General features: G+C 41.3%; 1 protein-coding gene across 2 annotated transcripts in view; it reads left to right on the top strand.

Annotated features, from left to right (window-relative positions):
• The window catches only part of LOC143933042 (uncharacterized), a 218,499-nt gene that overhangs the window by 39,111 nt on the left and 155,344 nt on the right, over positions 1-24,044 (top strand). Inside the window, exon 1 of one of the 2 annotated variants that reach the window (XM_077455995.1) lies at positions 12,684-12,837. The exons of the other annotated variant lie outside the window; for it this stretch is intronic. The gene's annotated coding sequence lies outside the window, so the exon portion shown is untranslated. Of the gene's footprint in view, positions 1-12,683; positions 12,838-24,044 lie in introns of those variants that run through there. 2 annotated transcript variants of the gene reach the window in all.

The raw sequence follows: 24,044 nt of genomic DNA, 5'->3' as shown, positions 1-24,044 counted from the left end.
TGTGGGTTGAAGCAGACTGTGGATTCTGCCATATCAGCAAATTTTCAAACTGTCCTAGTTTGTATGATGTAACATTTGAAACCAAACACAAAGTGCCAGAATCTAAAAACGTTACAATATGCTTGCACATTTATGTGTGTATGGTGTTAGAGTGTAAATGCATTGGAATACATTTAGACCCTTTTTTTTATGCTTAAAAGCTCCTCTCAGAATGTGCCTTCTGTGTTTTTTAGGTGTGCATGGCTGCATAGGCTAACAGAGGCACTTTTACTGGTTGGGGAAAAAAAACCAGCTGAACACCTGTATAAGTGACCTTTTTTAAGCGGCTTTTGCATGAGGCCATAATATATAATATACCTAGAAGCTGGCAGAAAAAAAATCCCAACCAGTTTTGTGTTGATACTTTTTCAGGGGAGGTCCCCTGAGGAAAACACGGTTCCATCCTCTTGAATGGGACATTGTAGAAGAATGTTCGGAAAAGCTGGTGGCTGTCTTTATTCCTAGGAGCTGATGGTGACATCTGGGATAAATAGGACAAGAAAATCTAGTCAGGGGATGTGGTTGTGTAATAAAACGGCTTCCTCTTGGATGCATAGCAAGGAACTGCTATAGCAGTAGAAGGGGAAATATTTTTTGTACAAATTAAAACCTAGGACAGGACAATTCTAAACAGTCTACATTTGGCATGACTTTGTGCAGGCATCCTTCATGAATTCATAGAATATCAATAAACAACCACAAAACTGATAGACGCCAACATTATATTGTCATTGTCGCCATAAAAAGTATCAAACTTTAATCAGAATATATTGTATAAATCTGGTAATTTTACATCATTATGGTAAAAATGTGAACTTTTTAGTGTTTTTATTTTTTCAATTATAGGCTGGGCTGGTGTTCTGGTCTTATGTAAAGATAAGACCATGGCAAGGGCTAGGTTCGGGACCAGGTTTAGGCCTGTCATTTGTGGCCATCAATCTCTCCCAGTGGGAATAAACAATCCTATAATGTACAACTCATTCAAATGTTATGCCACACACACAGGGAACTGGATTTTGGTTGATAGTTGAAAAATAGAGATCCTATTTACACTATGCAATCTCGTGTCCGATTGAAATATGAACAAATTCATGACCAAAGCCTCTTAGTGCTGCCTATTCATGCAAAGTAATCAGTAATTTTCCACCCATGCTGATCAACTTGAATTTGATCTTAAACAAGCCTTATGCCGCTTACACACGATCAGACTTTTCACCAACAAAACTGGATTTTTGTTTGAAGGATGTTGGCTCAAACTTGTCAGACACACTTTCACACAAATGTTGGCCCAAAATTCCAAACATGAGAATGTGGTGACGTACAAGATGTACGACGAGCCGAGAAAAAGGAAGTTCATTAGCCAGTGGGGCTCCTTCTGCTTGATTCAGAGCATGCGTGAACTCTTGTGCGACGGGTTGTACACAGGATCAGACTTTCCGACCACAAGATTTGTTGGCGGAAAATTTGAGAACCTGCTAAGAAACATTTGTTGGCGGAAAGTCTAACAGCAAATGTTGGGTGGAGCATACACACGGTCGGACTTTTCGACAACAGGCTCACATCCAACACTTCCAGTCGGAAAATCCCAACTGTGTGTATGTGGCATAAGGCAGGCCATACACAGTGCAAATTTCTTTCCTGCAGCTAAGATTTACACAATTCACCCATCAACACAGACAGTGTTGACAGCAGAATTGGCAATTGTCTTCTAGCAGCGACGGCTGTTCCATCCCCCCCCCCCCCCCCCCCAAGGAGAAGACAGTGATTATCACTAGCAGCTATAGCATCCTCTAGCGATAATCGCTAGAGAATCCGGCAGGCAGGTTTTACCCAAGTTGATCGATCAACTTGGTACATTCAGCCTGCCCATTAACAGTTTGAATCTTGACCGGTTCCTGCTGAACTGGCCGAGATTCATACCATATATGGCCATCTTTTCTTTTTTGTGACCCTTACGCCTCGAATCCTGTTAGGTGAATTGAGACAGAGCAATGGTTTGCTGATGGCACGTCTACCATCAAAAGTGAAACAGGACTGCCCACTGGTATGAAAGTGAGGGTGATAATCAGTTGTCCAATCGATGCATAGTGGTGGTATGGGGATACACCTGTAAATACCGACATGACCAGCTGCCACCTCTAAGAGGAGAGATGGCAAAGGAATCAATACAAAATTGGGTAAGATAAAGTAATAGATGCAAGAAAGAAGCTCCTTTTACGTGCAGGATAACTCTGCTACTCCTTGAATATCATGAGGTATATGAAAGATATTAAAGTCAAGGAAAAGTAATGGGAAATTTCCCCAGTGGGACTGCAACAGAAACATTTTATTTGGGGAAGGGTTAGAAATTCTGTCAGGTTGCATATTAATCTTGCCGCTATCTTCCTGAAATACAACTTGCCTCATTACTTGTCATGTTCTCACAGGATAAGGAAGTGAGTCAAAATGTCCCTACCAGGGTCACAGACCGCGATAAAAATTCTAAAAAAATAAAATTATTTAATGTTCATCTTTCCTTGATTTGGAACAGGTCTGAAAATTCTCATCTTCCTTGCTGCATACTTGTTCCATGTCACTAACTTACTAAATAGTGACGGTATGGGTAGGATGAGCGCTGCAAAACCAGCAGTATGTTTAATGATTTTATCAGTTTTTACTATATGTCATTAGTGCGGACTATCATTTGATTCTTTCCACTATCCACATCATATTTTACAAGTGAAATGCCAAATGTCAGCATCTCTTGGATTTAGCCACATGTAATAATGAACGACATGGTATAAATTGATGAACAACACTGGATATATTAGGCCACCCAACACTCAAGTCAAAAGTCTCAGTCTGGTTATTTATAACAATCTTAAAATAATCCATAGTCATTTATGTGCTTCTCTACAGCCCTTGATGTTATGGTTTAATGTAAGTAAATAGATTTGATGGGTCATATTAAAGATTATGAGCACATGAAATGGGCATTGTTGTAGAAGGATAAGAATATCCCTCGTGACGAATGAAAGCTAAGCCCATTATAACTCCACATCATATCTATCCCATTCTTTAATGGTTAATCACAATAAGCTTTAAATCTACATACATTGAATGTAGCTGGATATCCTTATTTTCCTGGGTCTACCACTACTTCATGATCGGGTTTATATTTTATTCATATTTAATTTTTTTACTTTGTTTCTATTCTTCTTGTTCAACACATTTAGTTTAATAGAGAGTGGTTTACAATTTACAAAGAGCAAAGGTAGTACCATTCCGTGGTATAGCAATGCCAACTTACAGTATACAACACTTTTACACAACAATTGAAATTGCCTTATGACAGTTTATACCTGTCATCAGGTGTGAAGTAGCAATACAATCTGTTTGCTGCATTATATCAGCTTGAAGAATTTATTGAAAAGAAAGGTCAGCACAATAGATAGACATAGGCGTTTGCATAAGTGGTAGAAAAGGGGGGAAAGAGGGTTGGCCAGCGTCTGTCATTAAGTTTCGCTATCAGTTTTTGTAGACCATAGTTGTAGACCATAGTTTTGTGGACATAGTTGTACTGTATGTATGTATGTATGTATGTATGTATCAATGTTGTTAGGCTTGCAATTTAAAAGGGCTTTATATGGGTTTTTGTGTACATGGTGACCATACAGTATAGTTTGCCCAGAATCTCCACACTGTAAAACAGGTTCACCATTTATGAAGAAATGTACCTGCCTCTATGAATCCGGGTAAGTGGTTATATTGGACTGAAGCTGTCTGGGATCAGTTACCAGAGTGTGAACATTTTATAATATGTTTCCACGCTAGAATGGTTCGTGGGCAGGCTTTCATTGTAAGCCAAATCTGAACCCAATCTTCTCCACTAATGTTGAGCCAAAGTCTATTTATCAATTATGTTTAGTAGATAGTAGAGGTTGAAAAAAGTGCTCTAAGAACATAGAGTATATTGAAGATATTAGGTCAAGGGAGTGAGGGTCGTCTTCACACTGTGGTGATTGTTGTAGTATGGGATTTTCTCAGGAGAAAATGATTAACCTGAAGGTATTTGAATATTACAGTGTTTGGTAAATGATAGTCGTCTTTCAGGCTTTAAAAATGCTTTGAAGTCATTCAGTGTGACCAGAGAATGTAGGCGGATGAGGCCCAGGGAAGACCAGTGTTTTCATTTTTGTTTAACTGTTTACCTCTAAATATATCTTAGTTTACACCCTAAGCTTTTTTCCTTTTTTTATAGGGCTGTTACTGATTAAAATTTTCATGTTCGATTAATCGTTTTTTTTTAAATCGATTAATCAACTAATTTTGTTTAATTATAACGCACATACAGATCCAACTACTTTTAGTTGATCTCCTTGCATTGCAACTCTGCATTAGTCAGTGGTAAATGTGGTATACACTATATACAATCACCCGACACTAGTTAGTTTCCACAATCCATGACTTAACTTCACAGTTCACACAAATACGTTTTAAATTCAAACTGTATCACTGCTGTAATTTTTTTTCCACAGTAGCGTGACAATCCCTCCACCTCCGGTCTAACTAATCACACTCACCTTATGGCATGGACCCCTGTGCAAACAGGTGGTCATGCAAGTGGGTATCAAAAGGGTTAACACAGACCATAAACTTCTCTCACATCTCCTTAGATCTCAGCAAAGACGCCAGGTCCAGGGTAGAAAGAAAAGATCTAAGTGCTCACCACTTAAGTATAAGATTAAATTTTTGTGTTCAAACACAAACTACTCACATAAAGATGATAAAAACATGGCATGTAAAGCTGACAATCTTGTTAGTTCCATAGTTCCGTTCAGCAGCAGGTGACGTCATGCGTAGCTTCTCCCCCGTATGCGTTACGATCAGAAGTTTGACGTCACCGGACTCCTCCCCCTTTTCCTTCGTTAGCAGACGGAGGCAACTTGGGGAAGGGGGAGGAGTCCGGTGACGTCCATGTCCGTGATGTCACCGGATCACTGATGGAACTCCCTGACGACCCAGAAGCTGGCGGAGAGGTGAGTACCGATCAAAAGAATTCTGATTGATCGAAAAAATTTATCGATTAATAGAGGCATTCATCTTTAATTTCCACAGCCCTACTTTTTTATATTCTATTGCTCATATACCATATAAATACTGTATCCTTTCATCCACATATCTAATGTACTGCATTTGTTTCCAATGTATATACTGGCAAATAGTCCTTAACTGTACAGTAAGTTTTATTTTATTTACACTGTCCATACAATGTATCCTCTGCACCTCTCTTTAGGCTAGGTTCACATGCCTTCCCGCACCCACAGAAAAAACGCGATGCAGTTTAATAGATGTGTGAGGTACCTAATGGCGTCCACCTGCACTGGAAACTGGAGCACGGTTTCCTGCACCAGGAACCACGCTGCACTATGCGGTTTACCTGTGGCCACGTTTTCTGAAAAGGTGCAAGGACCCTTTCCCTGTATTTTCCGTGGGTATAGTAGTCCATTCAAATGATTGGGCTGCTGTGCTTGAGCAAACGCAGCTGTGGGATAACTGCATGGCTTTGAAACAAGCCTTCGTGTGCTTCTAACATCGATACCCCACAATTGCATATGGGACATACACAGCCCAAAAGCAGTCCAATACCATAGTTGCAGATATAACAAGTACTTGCAAAGCTGCTTGATCATTTCACTCTGCAGTGCCACCAATATCAGATCACACAGTCATCTGGAGAAATGTTCCCTCTTTTGGAACCAAATTCCTCTGTTCCTCTTCCGTTGGTTTGATGTATGGACCTACATAAAAAATGTATTCTTTAACTTTTTTATACTGTTACACTACATACAATTTGCCAGTCATTTTTGTGTATTAATTCTTAAAGTTGGATGTATAATATATTTGTTCATAATATCATAGGCTTTTTTCTTCTCTTAATATTACAATTTATTTTTTAAAACAATGTTACTTATGTTTTATTTTTTTGCCAGAAATATGAAATGATTCAGGCCATTGACTTCAAAAGTTTCATATGTATTTTGTATTTCTTATTTCTGAGCTTTATGCACCTATCCTCAAGAACTGTCAGGATTCTGCCACAAGATACATTGATGGTGCAAGATATTACCTACATATGTAGATATTTCCCCTAATATACAGATTGGTTACTACAACATTTTATTTATAACTGATCCTCATTTTGATATTTAAGTGGAAGTTAATACTAAAATGTTCTAAGCTTGAAAACTGCTCTGCCCCCCCCCCCCCCCCCAACACCTCTACTAACTACACAGTAAAAAAAAAAGTATCTCACAAAAGTGAGTACACCCCTCACATTTTTGTAAATGGTTTATTATATGTTTTCATGTGACAACATTGAAGAAATGACACTTTGCTACAAAGTGTAATTTCTTCAATACAGCTTGTATAACAGTTTAAATTTGTGTAAATTTGCTGTCCCCTCAAAATAACTCAACACACAGCCATTCATTTCTAAACTGCTGGCAACAAAAGTGAGTACACCCCTAACTGAAAATGTCCAAAATGGGTCCAATTAGCCATTTTCCCTCACTGGTGTCATGTGACTCATTAGTGTTATAAGGTCTCAGATGTGAATGGGTAGCAAGTGTGTTTAAATTTGGTGTTATCGCTCTCACTCTCTCATACTGGTCACTGGAAGTTCAACATGGCACCTCATGGCAAAGAACTCTCTGAGGATTTGAAAAAAAGAATTGCTGCTCTACATAAAGATGGCCTAGGCTATAAGAAGATTGCTAAGACCCTGAAACTGAGCTGCAGCATGGTGGCCAAGACCATACAGCATTTGACAGGGCAGATTACACTCAGAACAGGACTTGCCATGGTCTACCAAAGAAATTGAGTGCACGTGCCCAGCGTCATATACAGAGATTGTCTTTGGGAAATAGACGTATGAGTGCTGCCAGCATTTCAGCAGAGGTTGAAGGGGTGGGGAATCAGCCTGTCAGCGCTCAGACAATAAGCTGCACAGGGCATCAAATTGGTCTGCATGACTGTCATCCCAGAAGGAAGCCTCTTAAGATGATGCACAAGAAAACCTGCAAACAGTTTGCTGAAGCAGACTAAGGACATGGATTACTGGAACCATGTCCTGTGGTTTGATGAGACCAAGATAAACTTATTTGGTTTAGATGATGTCAAGTGTGTGTGTGGCGGCAACTAGGTGAGGAGTACAAAGTGTGTCTTGCCTACAGTCAACCATGGTGGTGGGAGTTTCATGGGCTGGAGCTACAGATCATCGAGGGAACCATTAATGCCAACATGTACTGTGACATACTGAAGCAGAGCATGATCCCCTCCCTTTAGAGACTGGCCTGCAGGGCAGTATTCCAACATAACTACCCCAAACACACCTCCAAGGAGACCATTGCCTTGCTAAAGAAGCCGAGGGTAAAGGTGATGAACTAACCATGCATGTCTTCAGACCTAATTGAGCATCTGTGGGACATCTTCAAACGGAAAGTGGAGAAGCGCAAGGTCTCTAACATCCACCAGCTCCGTGATGTCATCATGGAGGAGTGGAAGAGGACTCCAGTGGCAACCTGTGAAGCTCTAGTGAACTCCATGCCCAAGAGGGTTAAGGCAGTGCTGGCAAATAATGGCGACCACACAAAATATTGGCACATTAAGCCCAATTTAGACATTTTCACTTAGGCGTGTACTCACCTTTGTTGCCAGTGGTTTAGACATTAATGGCTGCTTGTTGAGTTATTTTAAAGGGAAAGCAAATTTACACTGTTATACAAGCTGTACGCTCACTAAATAACATTGTAGCAAAGTGTAATTTCTTCAGTGTTGTCACATGAAAAGATATAATAAAATATTTACAAAAATGTGATGGGTGTACTCACTTTTGTGAGATACTGTGTACGTACCTATTCTCAGAGGGCTCTGGCTTATTATGGGCTATCCATTGTTGACTGTCCTCCTCCTCTGAAGTTGGCTACTGAGAACAGACCATGTGACCAGAATGTATCACTCTGAGAAATAGGTAAGTTAGTAAAGGTGTTTGGGGGGATGTTGTGGGAGCAATTTTTTAACCCCACCCCCCCCCCAAAAATAAACACCAATAGCCATCCAACAAAATCTCACCATGTTACATAACCCCTTTATAGCCCTGACAGATGTTACAGACCTATTTAAATAATACATTAAATGGATTTGGTTAAAGATTATGAGCAAAGGAAATAGCCATGGTTATCTTGTAGGAAGATTCAATTGCTGAACGCTCTGGATTTTCTCTCATAATTCCATATTATTGTTTACGTGCATTTGCTTCTATGCCCCAAAGGGCCACTTAAGTCAAGTGAGCACCAGACATATCGATGAGAGTCCATTTATTTATACGTTTTATGTGATGATAGGTTTACTGTGCCTCTCCTTTCAAATCTTAGAAAGAAGCTGCTTAAAGAGTAACTTCACTTTTGTTGAGAAAAACTATTCCCCTCTGGATGATCTGTGTATATTACAAGGATTTTAACAAACTTTGTTACAGATTCCTACCTTTTTGATATTCTGAAGCAATCCTTGTGTGTTTGTATCCATGTGGGAAAGTGAGTCTAATGGGAGCTGTTTCATAATTATGAACCAGCTGTGCACCTGCAGGACTCTAATGAGAAAAATTGCAGGGCCTGCATCCCTTTAGATGTGATTTCCTATTGGAAGTATCTCACCAAAAATGACATTGTTGCAGGGGATGCCTGAAATCTGACTTGTATTTAAGGGCAGACTTCTGGGAAAATCAGCCAATCACACAAGCAGGAAATTATGTTTCTGGGGGTGTTCTATACATATTCTGTGTACAAAACACATCCAAGTAGCCATATTACATTACATTTTCAGAAAATTACAGAGCTGCCGATTGAAAAGGAAATGTACTTTTTAATAACATTCAATTACAATATAACTTGTATTGCAATTGTATATACTATATTATATTATTTTTTCTTTATATGCTATTTTTTTCCCTCACAAAAGTGGAGTTATCCTTTTAAAGATGAACTATGGCTTTCTATTAAAAAATAATGCCGCAGCACTTGTATATCTGCACTTACAGATTTCTCTTAGCTCGCTCTGTAAAGACCCACAAATACCTGTTAAGCCTCCAGTCAAGTTCGTCTAATGCGGTTTGCTGTGACGGTATGACAATGATGCCGCACTGCTCCTAAATTCAAAGCAAAGTTGCTACTCTTAATTTAGACTGTGCCAAAATATTGCAGGATGTGGCTGTTAGTATTGTCACTGTTGAAGCACAAGCCTGTAGCTGGTCAATCAGCACCTGACCACACCTAGTCCTGCCCCCTACTTTCTGGATTGAAAGCACTCTGTTGCTGAAACCCTGCTACTGTGAGCTGCAGTGTCTGGGAGGGGAAGCATGGGAGACACAAATGAAGGAACATTTTGCTCAGTCAGGGAGGTTAAAGGACATTTTTTGTTTGATTTTTTTCTTTTCTTTTAGGCTTGTGCATGACATAGTATCTTGTCGTGGAACTTGGTAAGGCTGTCATACAGCAACCTTTATGCCGCGTACACATGACCAGACTTTCCGGTAGACTAGGTCCGATGGAATCAGTCCGTCAGACAATCCGATCGTGTGTGGGCTAATCTGATAGTTTTTCATTAAAAAAATGTGACTGACCTAGAAATAGAACATGTTTCAAATCTGGCCGGATGACTCAATTCCTGCTGGGAAAAATGTTCGCCTGTATGCTGGTCCGATGGACCAAATACGACGCAGGGGAAGCTATTGACTACTGGCTATTGAACTTCCTTTTTTAGTCCTGTCTTGCGTCATCACGTTCAAAATGAACAGACTTTCAAACGGACTTAGTCCTTTCGTGTGTGGCCAAGTCCGTTCGTTCGGAAAGTCCAGTTCAGTCGGGAAGACCGTCGGAGCTAGTCTGCCGGAAAGTCTGGTCGTGTGTGCGCGGCATTAGTTATATTTTAAAATCTCAAAAAATGTAAATGCCTACCAAAATCCTGATCCAGCACCCCACCAACCTATCCCCATAAAGCCACTTGACTCTGGTTCCTTTGGGATAAAATGTAAAAGCTTTTACCTACTGGTTTGACAGTTGGATATATTGTAGATACTGTGAGGTAGTGTGTGTCAGGAGATAATTTATTGATCGATGTTATTAAACATGGATTACCAAATAATGGGGCAAAGACTTGGCCCATGCAATAAAACACCTGTGTTGGAACTACATATAATGCTGAATTCAATGCATCCAATAGTAGGTGCAGTGTAGTTAAGACAAATCCAGCAACCTTTTTTTTTTCTTTTTCTTTTTTTGATAGAATGAGGAAGGATTAGAACACCATTCAGATCTTTACCGCTGTGTTCTCTGTGGGAATATTTCTTCTCACATCTTGTGCGTGGCAGCAATAAAAGCACTTTTTGGATGCAGAATAAAATAAAAGCACTTTTTAGCAAAGTACAGAGAATCCCTGCCAGGAACATACAGCCTTTGGACAAATGACATGGTTTCTAGCTTTTGTTGACAAGCACAAACTAAAAGTTGAGCTCTAGGCAAATGGTTAACTACACAGCTGGAATGCAAATATGGGAGCTGTCGCCTGACAAAGCGTTTGTAATTTTTGACCACCTGCGATGTAAACGGCATTGCCAGGGTTTAGGGTGGGTACAATTTGGTCACCTTCTTGCACCCAGTTGTAGTTTCCATTATTCACCCCAGCTATTGCAAGGGGGGGGGGTACTAAGTGTCATGTAGCAGCAGTAATTATTTATATTTCTCTGCTGAACATTGTATGGATGGATGTAAAAATAACGTTATAAAAAACGTGCTTTGCAGTGAGTTTTTCAGTTTTTTTAAAGTTTTTGCAATAGTGTTCTTTAGTGTTTTTCCACGTTAGCATTTTTTACCATTTTTTATTTAACCACTTCCCACCCAGCCTATAGCAAAATGATGGCGGGGCAGTGGTTCAGTTATCCTTGATCCTCATATGACGTCTTTCAAGATAACTGCTGGTGCGTGCCTTTGGGGGCACGCAGCGCGGCGATTGGTGGTTTGGCGTGTCAGTCTGACACACCACTACACTGATCTCGGTAAAGAGCCTCTGACGCAGGCTCTTTACCATGTGATCAGCCGCGTCCAATCACGGCTGATCAGTGTAAACAAGAAGAGCCGTTTATTGGCTTTTTCTCACTCGCGTCTGACGGGGGGGACTCAGCACAGGCCCCCCCGCAGATGCCCACACTGGACCACTAGGGATGGCCAGCACACATGGATGGTCAGGTATGCCCCCATGGCCACCAGGGATGTCACACAGTGCCCTAAAAGATGCTAATCAGTGCCCAGAAATGGTGTCAGTGCCCACTACAAATGCCTGCCAGATGTCTTATCAGTGATGCCCAGCAGTGCCAGCCATCAGTGTCACCTATCGGTGCCCATTCATGCCACTTGTCAGTGTCACCCATAAGTACCCATCAGTGCTGCATACCAGTGCCACCTATCAGTGCTCATTGGTGCCACCTCATCAGTGCCGCCTTATGAGTGCTCCTCAGTGCAGCCGCAACAGTGCCCATCAGTGAAGGAGAAAACTTACTTATTTACAAAATTTTAAAACGGAGACAAAGAAAAACTTATTTTTTTTATATTTTTGGTCTTTTTTTATTTGTTGCACAAAAAATAAAAACCCCAGCAGTGATAAAATACCACCAAAAGAAATCTCTATTTGTGGGAACAAAATTATAGAAAATTTGTTTGAGTACAGTGTAGCATGACCACACAATTGTCATTCAAAGTGTGACAGCGCTGAAAGCTAAAAATTGGCCTGGGCAGGAAGGGGCGAAAGTGCCTGGTATTGAAGTGGTTAAGAAAATTATTATTATTTTTTTTTTTTAATGGATCAAAAATGTGAAACGCTGGTGAGCCACGTTTTTGAGCGTTTATCGACGTCTATGCGAATTTAAAGTTTTTAAGAGTTTGTTGTGGTCAGAAAAAACGTGATTTTAAGGCGTTCAGACAACAACCCATAAACTCCGCTGTTGATAAACGTCCGAAAACATCCATGTGTGGACACACAGGATAACATTGAGGGGACTTTATGGGCTGTTAAAAGCCAAAACTCCCAAAAACAGTTTTTGAGCTTCAGTGTGCATGGAGCCTTTAGCTGTGTTGGACAGTTTAGTTGAAGACGGCTCAGTTTGCAATGAGTTACTGTAATGCAGTTTATTTAAGGAAGTGTCTCCTAGGGAATCTCCATTTTCATCCTTAGTGCTTATGGGTTAATAATTCATGCAAAGATCACAAACATACATACATATATATATATATAATATATTTTTTTTTATTGTTCTCCTTTACACACAACATTATATTGTATCTAAAATTGTTTAAAAAAAATGTTTTTTTAATTTTTGTTTAAAGGGGTTGCTTAAAAATACACAGGCTATGACAGTGATCTTATTAAAGTATAAACCACTTTTTTTTTTTCTTTTGACCAACTATTCAATCTGGAAAGATAAAAGTATACAACTCTTGAGCATTAGGCAATTTGGCATAAAGATCTATGAAGGTATTTTGAAATACACATCTATTTTTGACATTTAGCTTTGAATAACACGAGAATGGGTTACAGCATCGATCGGGTTTTACTGGTGTTGGGGAAGTTTACCCTTCACTCCTATGTCTGTGATACTGGGACAAAAAATAATTAAGAAAATGGATGTCAACAAAACAAAGGCAAAGACAGCCGTATAAATTCAACGCATCCAAGAACTTTTTTCCTACTCTGCTATAAGTGTTTTGGTTGGTGAGTATGTCCTTACTGGAAAGGTTTTCCTGTCCTCTGAATGGGAAGTGAGGGAAAATCATTCCGAAGGGGATACTAAAGGGGATAAAAAACTTGATAAAAATTCCAGTGCATCCTCAATAAAGTGTGCATTCAATTCTAGCATGCCTAAAAAGTTTAAAACACTTTTTTTTTTTCTTGAATTGGGCTGTAATAACTTACCTGCGTTCTTAGAAGTAAAAAAAAAAAAAGGGGAAAATGAATTTAGTACCTATTGTCTAGTTTCCAAATTTAGTCAGGAAAATTGGCTTGTATGGTGATGGCCAGTAGAATACATTTTTAGCCCAACCTGACCCCAAAAAATTGGTAATTTAGGTAATAATCTGATTCTAATATTTACTATGTTGGAATATAGCATTAGAAGGTTGTCTCGTTTGGAGCTCAAATTAGATCCAAGTAGGATGTGGTTGTGGAAACAACATTTGGGTAAAACAAACCTTTTATTCAATTAACCATCTTTAAAATGTGATTTTAATTGCAGGATGATTTTATTTTTGGTATATTTAACCTAAACATAAGAGATTCTACAGTCAGATTGTAGCATGCATAGCTGTCCATAGGGACAGACAAGTAGCCTCTTTAGTGATCCTGTTACTGGTGATTGACACTAGAGGTAGCATAGCCCACCTAACATCGGCCATCAGCCCTGTCCTCAGGGCCCACTAACGGGCCAGGTTTGCAAGATAACTGAAATGCATCACAGGTGATGTCATTTACTGCTCAGTGATTAGGGGGTCAGTATTCTAGTCTGCATCTCCCCAAGGTAATACATAAAACCTGGCCTGTTAGTGGGCCCTGGGGACAGGGTTGATGACCACTGATCTTATTGCAACACAACATATACTATCAGCTACAGAAAAAGTCTGGTACTTTGCTATGTTTGGTGGTGGTGGTGGTGGTGTGCATACCTCCCAACATTTTGAGATGGGAATGAGGGACACCTACTAGCAAACGTATGTAGGCATAGGACACGCCCTCTGCCATGCCCCTTGAAGGGGACATAACAAAGGTTAATCAAATCCACAAGTGCTTTTTTTACCACTAATATTCCTTTATATTGGCTTTTAAAATTGACAAATGCAGCAATTTAGAATTTGAAAGGTTTAGCACTGGGAAACACGTTTTGAAAGATAAAAAGTGCATTTTATATACAACTATAAAGATCAGACAAAAATGAGGGACAAATAAGGAAGAAAGAGGGACATTGCTCCAAATCAGGGACAGTCCCTCGAAATCAGGGACAGTTGGGAGCTATGGTGATGGGGGGTTCTCTGCAGCTTACATTTGATTTGATCATCCATATGTAACAAAAGGATTACATGTGTTTGCCGGTCATGCTGTCCAGAGACTACTCTGAGCAACATACTGACTGCTGAGTAAACGTGTGATAATGTGATGTTGTTGCTTAATTAGCTTTCAGTGAAGTAATCGTACTGGTACCAATAAGAGCAAGAGTTCTCTTATAAACATGACGCTTCTAGTTTGCATTATCATTTTGTATAATATGCTGTTTTCTGAAAAAGGTTGGACCATTTCACAGCCTGAACAGTGGGGCGCTCCCTGCCGTGCATGCTATACTTGATTAAAGTATTCATGTTTAATGATTTAGAGAAGGCAGAGGCGGTTCACTTTTGCAGGAACAGCTGTTGATCTGCCCATTATAACTACTTAATCCTCAGCAGGGGGTGCTTATAATGGAATAAAATAGTTTTAAAAATAAAAGTACACTTTATATGGTGTAATTTAGCTTTGTAATGCTGAGAGAAAAGGCTATCAGCAACCTGAGCAGTTGTAAATGTGATTTGGCATTATTTGAGAATAGCGGAATTTTGGGCGATGTTTTATCAAAACAAAACAATTCCACAGAATAACTTAAGTGGGACTAAACTGTATATGTCTGTAATGCAAACACACTGAAATGTTATGTTAAAAATGGCGCATGCATACTGTACTTGCATGTGTATGTGTTTTATGACTTTCACAGTAGGTTTCCTAGCTGCTGTGCAGGCATCATTGTAAGCTAATGATTGCCACTGCTGTCTTTAAGCCTATGAGGTTGGAGGGTGTCGAGAGAGCTGCTGCTGGATCGAGATCAAGCTCAGGTAAGTAAAAGGGAGTGGAGGCAGGGGGCAGCAGGGTGAGCTGCACACCGTTTTTTTTTTTTTTTTTTTGCAGAGAATGCATTAAGGTAAAAACCCTCCAGCCATTAGAACCACTTTAAGAACAAAAAAATTAAAATATTTTTTGGAAAAAAAATGTTAATTTTATTATTATTTTTTTATTCCAGAGGAGCCTGCAAAGCATTGCACCATTAATCAATGGTGGGTGCAATGTCAGGCTCCTGCATACACATTTTTAGCTCTATGCCCGTACCTCTGTATGGGCTTTCAGTTAGAAAGCTGGAGGAAGCGTCATTGGACTGAGCATGCTAATTACTGCACTCATAGTCTATTAACCGTTTCCTATTATTTTTTAATTTTATTATCTTTCTTTTTTTTTTCACATTAAGAAACTACACTTTGTTCATGTTTAATATAAGTATTTGCATTGCACCTTTACTGATCATTTTATATGCACCTTAGGAACGTAATTTAAAGTGATATTGCATAGATTTCACTTTATTTTTTGAGTCATAGTATTGTATGTGCATAGCGCTGCTCCATCTTGCTGTATTTTATTTATAATATTGGTGCTGGTGACACTATAGGAGTTTAGCAGCGATATATTCATTATTTTGTTTTGTTTTTTATTTTTATGTCCTTGTAATCTATACATTGAGTAGAGGGCGTGTACTTTTCCCTATACATAAGTTTAGTATCAGACCTCCTGTAAATGCTGGTACCGGTATAGTTATGCCTTTGGAGATTTTTAGTTACTGTAGTTTGGTGCCATTCCATGGGCGTATGCAATTTTAAACACTTCAATAAAGTACATTTTCACCCCCTTCCTCCACCTGGTTGCACCCCCTCTCCTGTCCACGTGGCTCCATCGTCCCCCTACCTGGCCGCAAGCCCCCTCTCCTGTCCACCTGGCTCCTTCCCCCCCTCCCCCCTCTTATCCACTTGGCTGTATTCCCCTTCTCCTCCATCCTCCCTCCACCTGGCTCCATCCTTTCCCTCTCCTGGCTGCACCCCCTCTCCTGTCCACCTGGCTCCACCCCCCCCCCCATCTGACTGTACCCCCTCTCCTGTCCACCTAGCTCCATCCTTGCCCCACCTGGCTGCACCCCGCTCTCCTATCCACCTGGCTGCACCACCTTCTCCTGTCCAATTGGCTCTATCATCGGTCCACCTGGCTGCACCCCCCTAATTAATTTTGATATTTTTTTTGGGGGGTGCACGTAAGTAGCTGGTCTCACCTAGGGTGCAAAATAGTCTAGCACCAGTGCTGTCGGCTGTTTACCATGATTGTACACAGCACACCATCGATTTGCCGTGTTGCGTGCCAAGAATGGGAGGACGTCCTGGAAGGATGCCATAGAACAAAAGGCGTGCCGCCCGACCGTCATTCCACAATGCGGCTGTCTGCTACAGTGGTGGACGGGATTTTAAGTCGGACATCGTCACCCAGCCCCCCCCCCCCCCCCCCGCAGTTGGTCTGTCATCCAGCCCCACATTTACCCCATCTAGGTCTCAGGACCCGCTTCCTGATTGGGCGGGAGGAGAATCAGTGACATTATTCATTCGCTATTGTCACACAAGTAGATGTGCTCAGGGTGCAGTGCTCTGCGCCCTGAGCCCACCCTTTTTGGAAGCCTATTAGAGCCTATGGCTCTAATCGCATTCTAAAAAAAACCCCTAGTGGAATCCATGTGCCTGGCGCCCCATGTGCATATTTGAAGGCTGGACGCATGGATGGGAGGACAGCGCCCCTGTGCCCCTTATGGATGGACTGCCGCATAGTATGGAGATGCAAATGCCATTCCTCTGTCTATACAGGCATCTCAGTAACAGCGATTTCTAGTTGGAAATTGAGCACATCATCCCTTCCGCAGTGTGTACAGTGATTCTGACTTCCATGAAATGTCGTGACCGGGCACCATGCATTAGTATTTCAAAAGACTGCCCTGCATTTTTGCTCAGAGTGTCTCTATGGAAGATTAAGAGAAAAGCCATATTTAGGCTATACAGAAAGGTAAGCTACCATTTTGGGCAAACTTTTATGGTGAAAATAGTTTAACTTTATAGTGGTAACAAAGAAGATCAATTCCCCTGTTGCTTTTCATTAACTCCATATTTGAAATGACACTGCTTTATGGGGTAACTTTGTTGGATCTGCGATGACACAGTCCAATAAGATACATTAACCCTGCCTTGACTCATTGCTGTTGTATCTGCAATTCAGCTTGGAGTCTGAAAGAGGTCAACAGCCAAACGAGATGAGTATCTAGGATATCAGAGGAATACTTCACAACCACAAAATTTTTTAAGGCACATTTGCAGCCAGACTCCTGGGCTTTTTCCAGCTCTGGGTTAAGTAAATGATGTCATTTTGCCTAGAGAATTAGTCTTTGGTTGCCTTAAGTGGCTCATTGTCTCAGAGATAGAAGCAATATAATGGACTGCAGAGGTCTTTAGCTGTACCAAATTAAATATTGCTTAATCAATACATTTTGGTGGGGCGCCGCACACATTCTTCACCAAAACGTCAGATGTGAATGAACAGTTTGTTTAGCAGCTTGGCTTTGATTCAAGACCTGTAAGTGCCCGATTATCCAGCCTTGCTTTATATTTTTCAAATTTTTTTGGGTGATTATAATTCATCAAGAGACTTATCAGTTTTAGAATGTAGTTTTTTTTATATATGTATGCTGATTTTTGTTTTACACAAGCAATACATTTTGAATTAAAATTAGCTACTACCTCTTTTTAGATGTGTAACCTTTACAGATAAAAATCAAGGAAGGAAGATTGCATTAATTGGTTTAGTGACGAGCTGAAATATATTTCAATTTCATGTGGATGTTTTGTCTCATTTTAATACACATCTAAATTTCTCCAAAAATCTGGAGGTTTTCAGATTTCACTTACAGCTTTCAGAGTTTGAAAAGAACCCTCAAACTAGACATTTTCTACAAGCACATGACCTGTAGAATAAACAAGTGCTACAGATTTTTTGGGCCCCGCAGTAATTGCGCAAATGTTCATCATATCGTATTTTCACAAAAAATACACTAAAATCATTAATAGTGCACATAAACACAACATAACGTACACAATTCCTGCTAAATTAGTACTAAAGCATCATTCACATGTGGCATATTAAAGTGCATGCCCATGAAGGGCCATGTTTACCCGCACAGGTGTTCCATGCATCCCCGTGCAGGCAGTCCCATGTCAAGTGGGATGCAACAGCTGCACAGGTATAGCTGCTGTTCCCAATTTGACATCCATGTGGATGTGGGTATATGGCCCCAAACACAGACAGTGTGAGCTCAGAGACATGCATGCGGATCTACACGAGTGTAAAATTGTGAGCAATGGCTCTGCTGGTGAAGTTGCTACATCCCAGTTGACATCAATGGGACTGCCTACACCGAGATGCATGGAACACCCATGCATCCCTGTAAAGGTACGCTGTATATGCCCCATGTGAACAAGGCCTTAGGCCCCTTTCACACAAGCACACCGATTAGGTCTGCCTGTCCGTTTTTCAGGAGGGTCCAATTGGACCACCCATTGTTCTCTGTGGAGAGACTGATGTAAACGGGCTTGTCTCCATTTACACTCACCTGCATCTGATTCCATTCCCCATCCATCTAGCAGACCAGATCGGATGGCGTCCGATGGAAATTGAAATTTTTTGCCTGTTCGCATGTTCTGCTGCGAACTGAACCGGGGGGGGGGGGGGGGGATTGTTCGGCTCATCCCTAGTTAGCTCTAACAAGTAGGACCCTCTGATTCCTCTTGTTTTGAATTATATTGTAACTGTACCGTCTGCCCTCATGTTGCATAGCTCCCAACTGTCCCTGATTTCGAGGGCCTGTCCCTGATTTAGAACAAAGTACCTCTGTCCCCCTTTCTGCCTCATTTGTCTCTCATTTTGATCTGATCTATATTGTTGTATTTAAAGGTACCATTTATTTTTCAAAAAGTGTCTCCCAGTGCTAAACCTTTCATACAATTTCTAAATTGCTGGATTTGTATTACTCAAAAGCCAATATAAAGATAGTGGTAAAACTCCTAATCTTCTTTCATTTTTTTTTTTGCGTAATTCTTTAAGAGGACGTGGCAGGGGTGTGTCCAATGCCTACGTATTTTTTTTAATAGATGTCCCACATTTTCATCTCAAAAAGTTGGAAGTATGTTGTAATGCACTGTGCAAACTGTTGGCATTATATAACTCCTGTATAAGACTAATGATGACGATATTGGCACATCTGTAGGCCTGTGCTGGTGACCCCCCTAAGCCTTCCCCATATACTTCCATATTGTTTACCTTCGTTGTCCCTAAAAGCTTCCAGGACACAGCAGAGCTTAAATGCTTGTTTTCCACATCACGGCATCACGCTTCTTTTTCAAAAGCTATTTTCCTATCCCGGCAGCGCTGAGCCTCTGGAGAGCGTGCATTGCAAATCCAAAAAAAAAGAGCACACGCTGCTTATGAGAAAGCTTTTTGGCTGAAGTTCAGCTTTATGATGGATAATGATTTGCTGCTCTCCTGTTTGAAAAATTGTCATAAGGCGATTTTATTCAACAGCAGCATTGTGAGAAAAAGACTTGCTGTGTACTGAATGTTAAATTGGTTACAAAAATGTCCCAATGAATGGAAAATCGGTAGCAATAACATTAAGACAAACTGTTATCCTTATATTGATGAACATTCTATCTTACTGTAAATGTACAACAGTTTGGATGATCAGTTCTCAGTGTAAAACCACAAAATCTTCTTTCTGAGCATTTAAAACAGAGATACAGCTCTTGGGGTTTTGCAGCTTCCTGATAAAGAGGAAGTATCAGCTAAAATGAAGCTACTAAGGTGTGTTCAAAACTATGGTCGCCTAATTAACTGCTTCCATGCTAAACTAGTGTTGGCATTGTTCAGTTTACTAATCATTTGCTCCAGGACAGAAGGATGAGCAAGATGGCAACTGTGCATGCAGATTATAGCAGTCAATTTACATGACTTGTTTTTAAATTGTGAGAAATAATTAACAGTCTTTGCTTGAAATGTACTGCATGAAACAGGACATATTTCTGTCAATTCCAATGGAGGGTTACTATTTATTTGCCAAATTTTGAATCCTTTATTTATGAACTATACTCTGTCAGTTTAACTAATGTTTTTTTCTACGCTATCCATTTACAGTCTGTCTTTTCCACTTTTTTCCTACTCTGTCCTATTAGTTTCTTCCTACTCAGTCCTCTCCGCTTTCTTTCTACTCTGGCCTCATTGCTTTCTTCTCAATCCACTCAGCTTCCTTCCTGCTCTGTCCTTTCCACTTCCTTCCTGCTCTGTCCTTTCCACTTCCTTCCTGCTCTGTCCTTTCCACTTCCTTCCTGCTCTGTCCTTTCCACTTCCTTCCTGCTCTGTCCTCTCCACTTTCTTCCTGCTCTGTCCTCTCCACTTTCTTCCTGCTCTGTCCTCTCCACTTTCTTCCTGCTCTGTCCTCTCCACTTTCTTCCTGCTCTGTCCTCTCCACTTTCTTCCTGCTCTGTCTTCTCCACTTTCTTCCTGCTCTGTCTTCTCCACTTTCTTCCTGCTCTGTCTTCTCCACTTTCTTCCTGCTCTGTCTTCTCCACTTTCTTCCTGCTCTGTCTTCTCTACTTTATTTTTAGGTTGGCCATAGATGGCCAAATTTCAGTCCATCTATAAGCAGGCTGGTTGTACTGAGGCCTATCTATTGACTATCCAGTAGTTAGCCTTTCAGGTTTTTCTTGTGCAGTCACTGCCAGCGGCTATAGCCGTATCAGCACTGACTTTATTGATGAGGAATTGAGTGATTTTCTTTCCTTTAACCTGTGTCTTAAACCGGTTGTATACCCGCTGAATATTTTATTTATTTTTTGTTCACCTGCAAAGCAAAAGGCATAATGAGCTAGTATGCACCACGGGTATCGCGGCTCCGGCGCTGCGAGTGGCTGGAGCTGTGATATCGTCACTCCCACGCATGCGTGCAGGAGTTTTCTCTCCGGGAGGGTCCAGCGGCTGCCGGGCTTCCAGCTGGCAATCCCCTGTGCGCATGCGCCGCTGCAGTCAGCGGCACATTGCGAGGGGAATATCTCCTAAACCGTAGAGGTTTAGGAGAGATTTTTTTTACCTACAGGTAAGCCTTATTATAGGCTTTCATGTAGGTAAAAGTACCCAATTTGGCTATACAAAAACTTTAAGGAACGAAAGTTGCATAATGGCTCGTGTTATTGTGTCCACTCCACCTGCTTTCCACTCTGTCCACTCCACTTTCTTTCTATTCTGTCCTCTCTCCCTTGTGCCTTCTTTATACTGTTTGCTTCCTGCCTACCCTCCACCTGACCACTCTGGCCTCTTTGCCTTCTGCTTATTTTGTCCACACTTCCATCGGCCCACTTTGTTCTCTGTACGTTCTGCCCACTTTGTCCTTTCCTCCCCCTGACCACTCTGTCCTCCTGCACTACCGCTCACCGCCCATTCTATCCACTCCACCTCCTGCCTAGTCTGTCCTCTCTACCTCTTGCTCGCTTTGTCTACTCTGCCTATTGCCCACTCTGTCCTTCCCGACTTATGCTTACTCCTTCTTCACTACATCCTGCTATCTCTGTCTTCTTCCAGGCTTGCTTATTATGGCTTCTCGTTCTACTTTTGTCCACCTTCTTACAAAAATGTTTGGGCTGATCCTGACCCAGAGAAATGTTACTACTCCTCTTCCTCACCTTCATAGAAGCAGCAAGTTGTTGAGGCTGAACTAAACCCAGTGCTTCTGACTTTAACCTCTCAGCATGGTGACAATAAGCAAACTTCCCTGATATGAAGTGCAATATACACACGGCAGGCAGCATTCAGTCATCAATCAGTGTAGCCAGGCATAGAGCTTGCTTACACCACTCTGCCTCTCTAAATGTCTCTTGTAGCCAACTGAAAGTCTTTCTATTTTTACTTTAGGATTTTTCCCACACCTCCTTTTTGTAGCAATATTTTTAGTTTAGAAATGTTCTCATCTTACCTTTTGCATGCTCTGTATGTTTGACATCTACCCACAGGTTTTTAATAACTGATAATTAATTAAATTGAGTATAGAAATAGAAACTGAGCATTAACAGTTGCACACATATGCCAATGTTAGGTTTGTTACCTGCAGAAATAGTTTATTGTGTGTGTAGCGCACCCCACGTAGGAGCCGCAGGTGAAATGGGATCTCCCACCCTGCACAGCCAGGCACACCAAATTTTCACAGTCTACCAGGGTTAGAAAACAGTCCAGCACTTTGTTTTTTTTTTTGTATTTTATTGAGAGGATAAAGGGGTATTATGGGATGCCCTCTTGACTTCAGACAACTTTCCTATATACATTCTATATACACTCCTCTGCTCCTCTGGTACACTTGCTTGCAGAACTCCACTGGCACACTTGACAAAAAGATGATCCTGATACAGCACTCAGTCAGATCTTAGAGCAACAGCCTGTTATAGGCAGGAACCTGAGGCCCCTTTAAATGTGTAGCAAAAGTCAGTGTCCAGCTTCCCTGTGGCTAGTGATCCCAGCACCACCTCTTCAGGCACTGCCAGCCCGTCTGGCTGCAGCTGTCCCTTTCACTAGCCCCCCTCGCCACCTCTCCCTCCTGCCAGACTGACACCACAGTCCTCCCGGACTGCTCAATCACCAGTCCACCCAGCTGATTCATCTGGAGAACTCCTAGATGTGCTGACCTGCTCATGCTGTCCTCTCCTTTCCTCAAAGGATTTCCTCCATGTGTTGTAGAGCAGTGGTCATCAACCCTGTCCTCAGGGCCCACTACTGCAATCACTCAGCAGCAAATGATATCATCTGTGATGTATTTCAGTTATCTTGCAAACTTGGCCTGTTAGGGGGCCCTGGGGACAGGATTGATGACCACTGTTGTAGAGGGTCCCTCCAACATCCAAGCCCCAGGCCCAAATTCACCCCCCCCCCCAAACCAGGGGGCACCTTCAACTGCCATCAATAGCTTCCTCAGCACACCTTCACTATCTTCCACCTGACTGCCCCTGCTGGCATGACAGCTGAGTATTTATGGGGTGCCTGCCCCCTGCCAGTGCATTTTGCTGGGGATTGGCTGTGGCCCTCATCAATACTCCAAGCAGCTCCTTCTAGACATGACTCACTACTTCTAGAAACTTCTCCAATGTTCCAGAGAGCGGGGGGAGTTACCAGAGGTGCTGCTTGTCACTCATCCCTGACCCAGATTCAATCCAGGCCTGGCTCTCAGCCAGGCCAAATTTTCCTACACTATCAACTATATACACTAGCATCTAGCTAGAGGGGCTACATGTGCACAAACATTATTATAATCAAAATATAAACACTTTTTCTCTTTATCTCTCTTTAGTTTGGCTAAGCTAATTAGTGCACGCATTAATTTAATGCTTTTTTTTTGTTGGTAAAGGAATTTATTTGGATATCTTTTTTTCGTTATTTTCTTCACTCTAGATTTTATCCATATTCTAGATTCTTTTGCACTCATGCACACTGGGTATTTAGACCTGGTACATGAGACTTTAGCATTTAGGCGCAGGTGGAAGGAACAGGCATACCATCCAGCCTAATTGCCAGCCTGTAAAAACTCTGATTCTGACAGCTGTACACTGAGCAGTACAAAGGTTTATGGCAGAATGCGCCCAAACGCAGACTGTTTGCGTTCCAAGCATTCGTTCCTGGGTTTATACTGCCCTAAACCTTTGTACTGCTCGGTGAACTGTCCAGCCACAGCAGTTGTCAGACTTTCATAGAGTTGTACAGACTGCCAGAAGTGGGGCTGGACAGTATGCCTGTGCCTTCCATCTGCATCTGAACCCCAGATTCTCATACACCAGGATTAAACACCCAGTGTGCAGAACGCTTGTAAAACAATGAACTTGGGTCTTCTCTTTCTGATCCAAGAGAACCATGTATCCAGCCTAACTGAGCATCTTTTGATTAGCCCTGCTTTCTGAATGTTGATGTGCAATATTGTATAAAACTGGATAGGAATAACTAATAAACATGTTAAAGTGGAT

The sequence above is a fragment of the Lithobates pipiens genome, unplaced genomic scaffold (assembly GCF_037356315.1).
Source record: "Lithobates pipiens isolate NorthernLeopardFrog02 unplaced genomic scaffold, aLitPip1_a1.2 Scaffold_10, whole genome shotgun sequence".
Lineage (NCBI taxonomy): Eukaryota > Metazoa > Chordata > Amphibia > Anura > Ranidae > Lithobates > Lithobates pipiens.
Note: the sequence above shows the minus strand (reverse complement) of the source record. Positions and strands in the feature narration are given on the sequence as shown.